This window comes from Somniosus microcephalus, chromosome 13 (genome assembly GCF_052327205.1).
Source record: "Somniosus microcephalus isolate GS21.2 chromosome 13, FLI_Smic_1.0, whole genome shotgun sequence".
Classification (NCBI taxonomy): domain Eukaryota; kingdom Metazoa; phylum Chordata; class Chondrichthyes; order Squaliformes; family Somniosidae; genus Somniosus; species Somniosus microcephalus.
In genome coordinates, this window is record NC_140999.1 from 162,442,964 (window position 1) to 162,455,581 (window position 12,618).

The 12,618-nt window shown below is 47.1% G+C and overlaps 1 long non-coding RNA gene across 1 annotated transcript; it reads left to right on the forward strand.

The window, feature by feature from the left end:
- The first annotated feature begins 1,082 nt into the window (after positions 1 to 1,082).
- Positions 1,083 to 2,016, forward strand: LOC147108735 (uncharacterized). The gene is made up of 2 exons (XR_015080732.1): positions 1,083 to 1,776; positions 1,822 to 2,016. It is a non-coding gene; the product is annotated as an uncharacterized LOC147108735 (long non-coding RNA).
- Positions 2,017 to 12,618: the final 10,602 nt, after the last annotated feature.

A 12,618-nucleotide genomic window follows, 5' to 3' on the forward strand; every position in this document is an offset into this window, starting at 1 on the left:
CTACGGGAGCTGCCCCTGCCCAACACTCCCAAAGCCCTGAAAAGGTGCCTGGGGTTATTTTCTTATTGTTCCCAATGGGTCCCCAACTACTCCGACAAAGCCCGCCCCCTCTTGAAAGCATCCTCTTTTCCGCTCTCTGCTGAGGCCCACGCCGCCTTCAAAAGCATTAAGCAGGATATTGAGCGGGCCACGCTACAGGCAGTGGATGAGAACACTCCATTTCAAGTGGAAAGTGATGCGTCTGGCTTTGCCTTGGCGGCCACCCTCAACCAGGCGGGGCGGCCCGTAGCTTTCTTCTCGAGGACCCTCCAAGGGCCCGAGATCAGACACTCCTCCATGGAAAAGGAGGCCCAAGCCATCGTGGAGGCAGTGCGCCACTGGCGCCACTACCTAGCCGGCAAACGCTTCACCCTACTTACCGACCAGCGGTCGGTAGCGTTTATGTTCAATAATAAACAGAGGGGGAAGATCAAAAATGATAAGATTCTTAGGTGGCGGATCGAGCTCTCCACCTTCGAGTATGACATCATTTACCGGCCAGGGGCCCTTAACGAATCCCCAGGTGCCCTCTCACGAGGGATGTGTGCCAGCGCCACCGGGGATCGGCTACAGACCCTCCACAACGACCTCTGCCACCCAGGGGTCACGCGGCTGTTCCACTTCATAAAGTCCCGCAACTTACCCTACTCGATTGAGGAAGTTCGGTCTCTGACCAGGAACTGCCGCACTTGCGCTGAGTGCAAGCCTCGGTTCTACCACCCTGATAGAGCCCACTTAATCAAAGCTACACGGCCCTTTGAGCGGCTCAGCTTAGATTTCAAGGGCCCCCTCCCGTCCGTCGACCGCAATGTTTACTTCCTGAACATTGTGGACGAATACTCCCGGTTCCCATTCGCCTTTCCCTGCCCAGACATGACCAGCGCCACGGTCATTAAATGCCTCAACAGCCTGTTCTGCCTGTTCGGTATGCCGAGCTACATCCACACGGATAGGGGGGCGTCCTTCATGAGTGAAGAGCTACGCCAGTACATGCTGTCCAGGGGTATCGCCACGAGCCGTACCACCAGCTACAACCCCCGGGGTAACGGTCAAGTGGAGCGAGAGAATGGGACAGTATGGAAAGCAGTCACTCTAGCTCTAAGGACCAAGGGCCTCCCTATCTCCCGCTGGCAGGAAGTCCTCTCAGATGTGCTCCATTCGATACGGTCGCTATTGTGTACTGCCACTAATGCCACGCCTCATGAACGAATGTTTAGCTTTCCCCGGAAATCCACCTCAGGCGTATCCATGCCGTCATGGCTCTCCACCCCAGGTCCGGTATTCGTGCGAAGGCATGTGAGGGGCCATAAGACGGACCCTCTCGTGGAGCCAGTGCACCTACTCCACGCCAACCCCCAATACGCGTATGTCCGGCACGCCGACGGAAGGGAGGACACCGTGTCAATAAAAGACGTCACCCCAGCCGGTAACGACAACAACCACGGCAATAGCAGCAACAACGACCACAGCAACTCTTACCCACCCACTACTCTTTCATCACCCCCGGAAGAACATCGACCAACGGCACCCCCACCAACTACCCCTTCAACAACCCTGGCGGCACCCCCGGCAGAGACCCAGGAGGCCACCGGGGACACCCAGCCGACACCCGCGACACCACAACAGCCACGTCGGTCGCAGAGGACTACCAAACCCCCGAACAGACTAAATCTATAGAAGGGGTGAATGTGATGAAATATTCCATTCATCACTGCCTGTGACTGTGGTTGGTTTCAGGTTTCCCCTCACCATTGTATTGCCTGTGACTGTGGTTGGTTTCAGGTTTCCCCTCACCATTGTATTGTATATTGGAATGTATGGAATGTGTTGTGTGTAGGGCTCCGCCCATACCTGGCCTCTATGTAAGCCAGCTCAGTCTGGCCTCATATCCAGTACTGCAGAGCTCCAGATGGAAGATACCTCTCTCCACTGCGTGTTATCTTCTAAGTTAATAAAAGCCTTGTTTTGTTCCGCTAACATCGAGTCTCGGGATTATTGAGGCACATCAGAGAGGGAGGGGGGAGAGAGAGAGAGAGAGGGAGGTGGGGGGAGAGAGAGAGAGAGAGGGGGGGAGAGAGAGAGAGAGAGAGAGGGAGGGGGGGAGAGAGAGAGAGAGGTGGGGGGAGAGAGAGAGAGAGAGAGGGAGGGGGGGAGAGAGAGAGAGAGAGGGAGGTGGGGGGAGAGAGAGAGAGAGAGGGGGGGGAGAGAGAGAGAGAGAGAGAGGGAGGGGGGAGAGAGAGAGAGAGGTGGGGGGAGAGAGAGAGAGAGAGAGGGAGGGGGGAGAGAGAGAGAGAGAGGGAGGGGGGGAGAGAGAGAGAGAGAGAGGGAGGGGGGGAGAGAGAGGGAGGGGGGGGAGAGAGAGAAAGAGAGAGAGAGAGGGGGGGAGAGAGAGGGGGGGTGAGAGAGAGAGAGGGGGAGGGGGGGAGGAGAGAGAGGAGGGTGAGGGGAGGGGGGGAGGGACCGGCTGAGAGAGGACCAGTGGTAAAGTAACCCTGGCTTATTGTTTTTGGAGAAAGGACCAGTGGTAAAGTAACCCTGGCTTATTGTTTTTGTAGAAAGGACCAGCGGTAAAGTAACCCTGGCTTATTGTTTTTGGATTTTGCCAGACGTGAAGCTTTTTCCCTGTTTTCTAAAAATAAAACACAGCTAATTGCTGTTTTTCATGGACCAATCTTGTGACTGTGCTTGTGTCCCCTGCTTCCCGCATCAACACACCCTTCGGTCTAGGTGGTGGTTGATCACAGTACATAGAAACATAGAAGATAGGAGCAGGAGTAGGCCATTCGGCCCTCGAGCCTGCTCTGTCATTCAATGAGATCATGGCTGATCATCCAATCTCAGTACCCTGTCCCTGCCTTCTCCCCATATCCCTTGATCCCTTTAGCCTTAAGAAATATATCTAACGCCTTCTTGAATATATTTAATGAATTGGCCTCAACTGCCTTCTGTGGTAGAGAATTCCACAGGTTCACCACTCTCTGGGTGAAGAAATTCCTCCTCATCTCAGTCCTAAATGGCTTACCCCTTATCATTAGACTGTGACCCCTGGTTCTGGACTCCCCCGTCATCAGGAACATCCTTCCTGCATCTAGTCTGTCTAGTCCTGTTAGAATTTTATAAGTTTCAATGAGATCCCCTCTCATTCTTCTAAACTCCAGCGAGTATAAGCCCAAATGAATTGAGTGTCTGCAGTTTTATGCTGCTTTGTTGCAAGATTTTAAAAACATTTTTTATTAATCTTCATCATCTCCAAATATTTCTTTAACCACTTTCTAACATTCATCAGCTTGCAGATATAGAAAGGAAGAAGGATATTTTGAAAGTTGAAAAAGCACCTGCATGCAATGAGTTAATTGTGCAGTGCTAGAGCAGAAACTGCAAAGGACCAGCACAAAGCTTCAAATGTTCTATCATCATCATAACTGCGACATATAAAGTAGTTAGAAAGTAAATGATGAATGGGGGATAAGCAAGAGTGGGAACATTAATCGGGCTTCTTTTCTTCAAGTCGAAAAAGAATTAACAAGAATATAATGCTGAATTATTTTAATTAAATAGTGTAGAGATCCAGATGTCAACACAGTTTTAACATGTATAAAATAACTATTTAAAATTATCAATCCAAATTTATTCTGATAATTACAAAAGGGGACATTATATCTGTGTATAACAAAATTGTAAACCTATTTATAAAGAATCTTTGTTTATGACTTCTCTACATAGAGAACACAGAGGTAATCTCCATAATAAGTATGTCCTGTTTTACAGCCTGACCATGAGAATATTATAGTGTTGTACAGCGGTAACCCTAAATCATGAACAGTGCTGAAGAAATACATTCTCTAGTCTGAAGACAATTTTCTTTACTTAATAATGTGAGTTTATATAGCATAAATGCATCCAGTATGTTTGGAGGCAGAATGAGAAATGAGAAATACTAAACTGTAAAATAACTAAAGATTAAAACCCGTGCATGGGGCTGAGAGAAGTAGAATGTTAAGGAAGAAAGAAAAGGTGCCTGAAAAAAAGAGGAAAATCATCACTGAGCAGATGTTTAAACATAAGGAAGATGGATTCCATAATGAACAAACAGAAGAAGTCCTGTGTCCCAGTGTGGCTTAGTACATAATACTCTAAAAGGAGAGACAGCAGCACCTGTCAAGAATTTCCCCCCAGGATAGACAGCATCTTAATTTTCTCCTAGAAACCATTTGTCTGTTAAGAGGAAGACTGTAGAAAGTTAAAGGAATGAATGTGACTTTAACAGTTTGCTGAAGGGAGGTGCTAGCCATGTATCAGCATCTCCGCCAATGGGTCCTCTTCCTCATGATGGCTATCTTTGATGTCACACAGAGAATTAGGTAAAGAAGCTAAAAGTTGATTTTAAAATTGTGTCCCCCCAGTTTTATTCCCCCTAATCATAGAAATATTTGGAAATTGTAGGAAGCGTCAAATGATGGAAAAGATTAAAAACTCATTGCAGTGACATAATTGCAAACCAGATTTCAGCATTGCAAATGGAAAAATGTTGGAATTTTAAAAAATAGACCTGTAACATCCAGTTACCTAGGTTTAATTGTGGTCCACCCAGAATACAATTACTTTTACAAAAAATATGTTTATACTGATTTATGTCTTTCCACAGTTTTCTGCCTTCTTACCCGAAAGGCAGTGATTCATATCAGGATATAGTTCTTCCAAGGCCTTGTCCAACTGTTCTAGACAATGGATAGTGGCAAACTGTTCATCTGTGATCTGCAAATACAACCGAGCTGGATCATGGCTTCCTCTGACATCTACAAATGTACATTTTTCAGTAGGTGTTACTGTATATTGAACACTGGCAGGACTTGTCCTAAGGGCCAAGGTCAGGGCTGGGAGTTGGGATATCCATAAAAGGAAAGTAATTATCATTGTGTGAATGGGATTCTTAAAAAGAAAAAAAAATCAATAAATCAGATTCCTGTTCCTAGAATATACCACCAGTTTTAGATTAATGTCGCAATCTGACGTAGCAAAAATGAAACTCAAATTCAACTCAAGTCCAAAAAGCAGATCAAGGAATGTAAGGGAAAGTGTGAAGTCAGGTTCCACATGTACGCTGACGACACCCAGCTCTACCTCACCACCACCTCTCTCGATCCCTCCACGGCATTTGATTTGTCACACTGCTTGCCCAACGTTCAGTACTGGATGAGCAGAAATTTCCTCCAACTAAACATTGGAAAGATCGAAGCCATTGTCTTCAGTTCTCACTTCAAACCCTGTTCCCTAGCCACCGACTCCATCCTTCTCCCTGGCAACTGTCTGAGGTGGAACCAGACTGTACGCAACCTCGGTGTCATATTTGACCCCGAGATGAGCTTCCGACCAGATATCCGTGTAATCCCCAAGACTGCCTGATGCCACCTCTGTAACATCGCCCAACTGAGACTCTGCCTCAGCTCATTTGCTGCTGAATAATAATAATAATAATAATAATCAACTTTATTGTCATTGTTAGTGCACAAGTGCAGTACAATGAAATGTAAGCTTGCGGCTCCTGAGAGTGTACATTTTGATTAAGACATTTAACATACATTTGGCTTGTAACATAAACATAATAAAGTGCATTGGCAGATGTGCAGGCTTTAGAGTTTATTTGTGGAGTTCAGTAGGATGACAGCCCTGGGAAAGAAGCTGTTCCTAAATCTGGTCGTGCGGGTGCGAATGCATCTGTAGCGTCTCCCAGATGGCAGGGGGGCGAACAGACTGTGGCTGGGGTGGGTAGGGTCTTTGATGATGGTCAGTGACCTCCGTAGACAGCGTTTCTGGTAGATGTTCTCAATGGTCGGTAGCCGGGTGCCGGTAATGCGTTGGGCAGTTTTGACTACCCGCTGCAGGGCTTTCCGGTCATAGGAGGTACAGCTGCTATACCACACTGTGATACAGTTCGTCAGGATGCTCTCTATTGTGCAGCCATAAAAGTTAGAGAGGATCTGGGGTGACAGGTTGCATTCCTTCAGCCTCCTTAGGAAATATAGGCGCTGCTGGGCCTTCTTCACCAAAGAGGAGGTATTGAGGGACCAGGAAAGGTCTTCCGTGATGTGGACTCCAAGGAACTTAAAGCTGCCCACCCTTTCCACCACAGCCCCTTGGATGTGGATGGGGGTGTGTCTTCCGCCTTTAGACTTCCTGAAGTCCACAATGATTTCCTTGGTTTTCTTGATGTTAAGGGCCAGGTTGTTGTCGGCGCACCACTTCATGAGGTACTGGACCTCCTGCCTGTAGGCTGACTCATCGTTGTTGGTGATCTGGCCTACCACCGTGGTATCATCCGCAAACTTGATGATGGTGTTGGAACCATGAACAACCACACAGTCGTGGGTGAAGAGGGAGTAGAGGAGGGGGCTCAGCACACAATCTTGTGGGGCCCCCGTGTTCAGGGTCGGGGGGGGGGGAGGTGTGGTTACCTAATTTAACAGACTGGGGTCTGTTAGTTAGGAAGTCCAGGGTCCAGTTGCAAAGGGAAGTGTTCAGGCCAAGAGTGTGGAGTTTGGTGGCCAGCTTGTTGGGGACGATGGTGTTGAATGCTGAGCTGTAGTCTATGAACAGCATTCTGATGTAGGTCTCTTTACCATCTAAGTGTTTCAGTGCAGAGTGTAGAGCAGTTGTGATTGCATCCTCCGTTGATCTGTTTGCACGATAGGCAAACTGGTGTTGGTCAAGGGAGGCAGGAACACTGGCTTTGATGTGAGCCAGGACCAGTCTCTCGAAACACTTCATTATGATGGGTGTGAGTGCAACAGGTCAATAGTCGTTCAGACACGTCACAGCCATTTGCTTTGGCACAGGAATAATGGTGGCGGTCTTGAAGCATGTAGGGACTACTGCCTGGGCCAGTGACAGATTGAAGATGGCGGTGAAGACATCAGCCAGCTGATCAGCACATTCTTTGAGTACCCGTCCAGGGATGCTATCCGGTCCAGCAGCCTTTCATGTGTTCACTCCGCGTAGAACACCCCTTACGTCGGAGGTGGACAGAGTGAGTACCTGGTCTTCCGGGGGTGGCAAGGCTTTGGTAGCCGGCTCCCTGTTGTCCCTGTCAAAGCGAGCGTGGAAGTTGTTAAGCTCCTCCGGAAGGGAGGCATCGCTAACCGGGGGGCTGGTGTTTTTACTCTTATAGTCGGTGATAGACTGGATGCCTTGCCACCTGCGCCGGGGGGCCGAGTTGTTGTGGAAATGACCCTCAATCCGCAGTGTCTGTTTTCTTTTGGCAGTCCTGATACCCTTTTTTAGGTTGGTCCTAGCTGCACTGTAAGCCGCCGCGTCGCCAGATTTAAATGCTACGTCGCGTGCTTTCAACAGCGAGCGGACCTCCCCGTTCATCCAGGGTTTCTGGTTGGGATATGTCCTGATATTTTTATGGGTCGTGACGACCTCGACGCAACTGTTGATGTAGAATAGCACTGTGGATGCGTATTCCTCGATGTCAGTATGGGCAAACATGCTCCAATCAGTGCGTTCGAAGCAATCCTGAAGCTCTGAGACTGCCCCCTCTGGCCATACTTTCACTGATCTTACTGATGTTTTCACTCTTTTGATGAGCGGTTTGTATGCCGGGGCTAGGAACAGGGAGAGGTGGTCAGACTTCCCAAGGTGGGGGCAGGGAATGGCCTTATAAGCATCTACAATGCTCGTGTAGACTTGATCCAGTGTGTTCTCCCCTCTTGTGGGGCAGGAAACATTCTGGTGGAATTTCGGGAGTACAGATTTTAGGTTTATGTGATTGAAGTCCCCCGCGACGATAAAGGCTCCGTCTGGGTGCGCAGTTTGTTGTTCGCTGATGGCCCTGTAGAGGTCCTTCAGTGCTAGTTTGGCATTAGCGTGTGATGATAACAGCCGTGAATTCCCGAGGCAGGTAGAAGGGTCTGCACCTTACCATGAGGAATTCCAAATCAGCAGAACAGGATCTATCGATTATGTCCGTGTTAGTGCACCAGGAATTGTTAGTGTAAATGCACAAACCGCCTCCCTTGCTCTTACCAGAGTCTGCAGTTCTGTCGGCACGGAAGACCGTGCGTCCTTCTAGCTGGATGGTGGTGTCAGGGATGCCGTTGTTCAACCAGGTCTCTGTGAAGATCATGGCGCAGCATTCCTTTGTCCTTTTCTGTGAGGAGAGATCAAGTTTGATCTCATCCATTTTATTTTCCAGTGACCTGACGTTGGCCAGGAAAATACTTGGGAGGGAGGGTTTGTGTGGGGCCCTCTTTAACCTGTTGTGGATTCCGGCCCTCTTGCTCCGCTTCTGTTTGCGCTCTCTGCACGGTCTGCGCCGACTTCCGGCTGGGGGAGGACGCCACGCTGGTCCCGGGGATCGAGCGATGTCGGGAGGCAGATTGACGGCGCCGAGTGTGAGCCGCACGCAATCGACCCCGATATCGAGGAGCGTCTGCCGGCTGTACAGCAGGTCCGCCCTCAATTCCCGCGTGAGCAGAGTCAAGAAGAGATACAGGAAGAAGGTAAAAATGCACAGTCTCGGGAGAGACAAAACCGCTGCGTCCATGCGCGCCGCCATGGTCATCCTTGCCTTTTGTTATCTCTAGACTTAACTATTCCAATAATCTCCTGGTCGGCCTCCCATCTCCTACCCTGCATAAACTTGAGGTCATCCAGAACTCTGCTGCCCGTATCCTAACTCACACCAAGTCCCGTTCATCTATCACCCCTGTGCTCGTTGACCTATATTGGCTTTCGGTCTTGCAATGCCTCAGTTTTAAAATTCTCATCCTTGTTTTCAAATCCCACCATGGCCTTTCCCCTCCCTATCTCTGTAATCTCCTCCAGTCCTACAACCCTCTGAGACCTCTGCGCTTCTCCAATTCTGGCCTCTCATGCATCCCCGATTTTAATTGCTCCACCATTGGTGGCTGTGCCTTCAGCTGCCTAGGGCCTTAGCTCTGGAATTACCTTCCTAAACCTCTCTACCTCTCTGTCCTCCTTTAAGACACTCCATAAGACCGACCTCATCGACCCAGCTTTTGGTCATCTGTCCTAATATCTCCTTATGTGGCTCAGCATCAAATTTTGTTTGATAACGCTCCTGTGAAGTGCCTTGGGACTATTATTAAAGGCGCTATATAAATGTTGGTGTTGTTAATGGACAGAAAATTGAAGTGTTACACACCCGACTTTACAACAGGCACTCCTGGAAGGTGAGGCTTCACACCAGAAACTCACATTTGTATTGCATACAAGGGCAAATTCTACATCAGTTCCACAACTACAATCAAATGAAACAGGAAGTGCAGCACATTTATTTGATTCAATGCCTGAATCAATGGTAAAATGTGACAATTTCACATTGAGCTTGCTGAATTGAATGTCTTGCTTTCTTTATTGTGTTTAATTATCAGTCACCTGGCTTCTCGTATAATGACATTGGGCTGGATTCTCCTTTTCGTGGAGCAGTTTCATCAGGGAGAGACTTCCGCCTGCTCCTTTAACTCTGCCCCAATCCTAACCCATTTCCTTGGGCTGGGGGGGTCATTGAAGATGCATAATGCATTCCCAACAGAATTATCACTACCTAGATGGTGCCAGCCAGTTCTTGGTCACAAAATCCTGATGGCAGTCCAACGCCAAAAAAGATGGCTGGGCATTAAAAGGGGCAGAAGGGCTCTGAAAATTATTGCGTTGGCCTAAGCAAGAAGGAAACAGAGGGCCAGACTTGAGGGATAGGAGACTGCTACAAGGCCCTGTCTCGCCATTGGGGATCAGAATAGTTACTGCTGCTTCCCAGGGCCTACTGCCACCTTTCACACGGCGTTCTGGGGAACCAGCGGTGATTGGGGCAGACGGCAGGAAAATCCATTGGGGACCCATGCCTTGAGAGCCTGCTAACATTTGCATGCAGCGGGTGCAGAAGGGACAGTCAACTGTGATCCCGGCGGGGGTGGGTAATCCAGATTGACGCATTGAGGTGGTGGTAGGCCTCACCACCACATTTTACGTCATTCATCACTGCTATCCTGCTCCACTTTAAATTGGACCACAGAAAAATCCAGACTATTATGCCTTGGTGACCAAGATTTAATTTAGAACAATTCCCTATGCATCACTGAAATCATTATGTAATTGTCAGAATAGCATACATAAAAGTTGTAATGTACTTTGTAACATTTTATCTTTTGAAAAGTATGACAGAAGTAGAATTAAGGTACTGTTTGTTCTGTGGTAACTGTCCTACTGGTGATAGAACTTTTATTGATTGGCAGGGATAAGACCAGCTTCTAACTTGCCTTGCATCTACAATTGCAGCAATGACAATCACCAGGAAAATTGAGTGGAATGTTGATCTTCCTGTTACCTGGCCTCACGGTGGTCTGGCTTTCTCCTACCTTGAGCCCTGGTTTCAGTTATTATTTGCAAGAGAAAGGAAATTGAAAGCCCGATACTAGTCCATTTTTTCCTTTTAGGCCAGATGGACTATTTGACCTCTAAGCATAACCAGCAGGAAGTTTGTGTCCATAAAATGTTTTTCTTTTGATGAATCCACTGGACAGTGGGATTTAAAAATTATGCCAAATTTGATAAGTTACGGATAATCATTTGGATTCTATCCACCAGGAATTTGTAATGATTTTTGTTGCTAAGTCATCCCTCTTATAGTCAATATCCATTTTGAGAACTTCAGTATTCTGAACCAGCGTAATTATTATTAGAGTTAGCAGTCTGTGCACTTCGCTGTAAATTATAAAAGGTCTCTGATTTCCCCTGATAATTGTTCATCTTAAAGTAAGATACACATTATTAAAACAACAACAGGTATTAAATACTCCTGAAGTGATATCTTTACTGAGTGATTAAATTGATCTTTACTCAAAAGTGCATGAACGTGCTTAGTTTTATTAGCTGGGTTAGAAAAGACCCCAAGGAGACCTTTTAACAGTTCTGTTGAATTCACACTTTGAACACAACATAAATCACTTTCTAGATAAACACAATTTCATTTTCAAAGCTTGTTGTGATATAAACTACTTAATTAGTACTGAGGCATCAGGCCACTGAGATTTATGCTTAGCTGATTTAAATAATATTGCTGGTATGTGATTCCTTACAGCTAAAGTCAATGTAGCGCACCACAGCTTAGCCAGCTAAAATCAGCTAACTCAGCAAAGGACAGCAATCACACCCGGGACAGTCCTGATATTATTCTAAGCATTGTTATAATACTTTTCCTCCAATTTTATCACTTTGTCTTGAAGGCGCTGACTCAGGTATGGGTTTCACAGGTGCTGGCAGTCCTCTGGCACTTTGCCCAAGCAACCACTCCTCATCAGTGAGGTTGGACAGTGAGTTTAAGCAAGCTGTTTGACTGTGGGGTCATCATCCAAGAAAGGTTATGGGACAGATTTCAGGAATGTGAATCTGTGGTAAGTTGTTTTACTTCTATTGAGGTTTTTGTTAAAATAAAGCTTTTTTATAATTTCATCCCCCGAAAACTTCTCCCATCATTGCAGAAGTACTCCAACAAGTACAGAGGGAACAAGAGAGCTTTGGCTGAAGTGTAGCAGCAGCCATATTTATGAGCTATGATGTTAGCCCTTGTTCTGGTCGTCGTCGTACGTGCCTTTGGGGAACTGTATGAAGTGGTGGAAGGATTTCTGGTCACGATTAACGCTCCTTCTGTGACCGTAACCATCTTTGTACCAGCCATTAGTGGTGGTTAGTCCTATGGCGGGAGGGTTTTACGGGCTCCCACAACCCATACGAGGGGGGGGCCACCCACACTCACGGACGCAAGTATCCCGCTGGATGTCAACCCAGAATTTAGAGCCGGAGCTCCAACTCCACTTGCCGGGACTGCCTGGAGCGGGGTTCGAAACCCTATGCCTTCTGGCCCAGCGGCGGGGATGTTACCGCTACGCCAAAGGCCCACTCCCTTGTTCTGGTAAAACTACTCCACGCCATACAGTAAACAAGGTGGCTTTACTAGCAAGATAGTGAAAACCTTGATGACACCGAGTTGCTTTTGAAACACTTTGTACATATAAATGTCTTTATCTAATGAGTCAGGAATCTCTGGCTAAAACAAGCAAAGAAAAGCTAATTTGAGGAATGTAAATTCCATGCAGTTTCCAATCTGGATAAAGGAAGAGAGTTGGCCATTAAATTCAAAGACAAGCTTTCAGATTGTAAACTGGGAGAAAAATAACACATATTTGATGTCCAATTTGGATAGAGAGGATGCCGATGCAACTGTCAGCAGAAGAATGGATAAAATATTTAGACCTGTATAGAAAAGGATATTTTCAGCTTTTATGGTTTCTCAACCTAGCCTTTCATATAAGAACATAAGAACATAAGAAATAGGAGCAGGAATAGGCCATTTGGCCCTTCGAGCCTGCTCCGCCATTCAATAAGATCATGGCTGATCTTCTACTTCATCTCCACTTTCCTGCACTAGCCTCTTATCCCTTGATTTTCTTAATATACAAAAATCTATTGATCTCTGTCTTGAATATACTCAACGACTGAGCCTCCACAGCCCTCTGAGGTAGAGAATTCCAAAGATTCACCACCCTCTGAGTGAAGAAA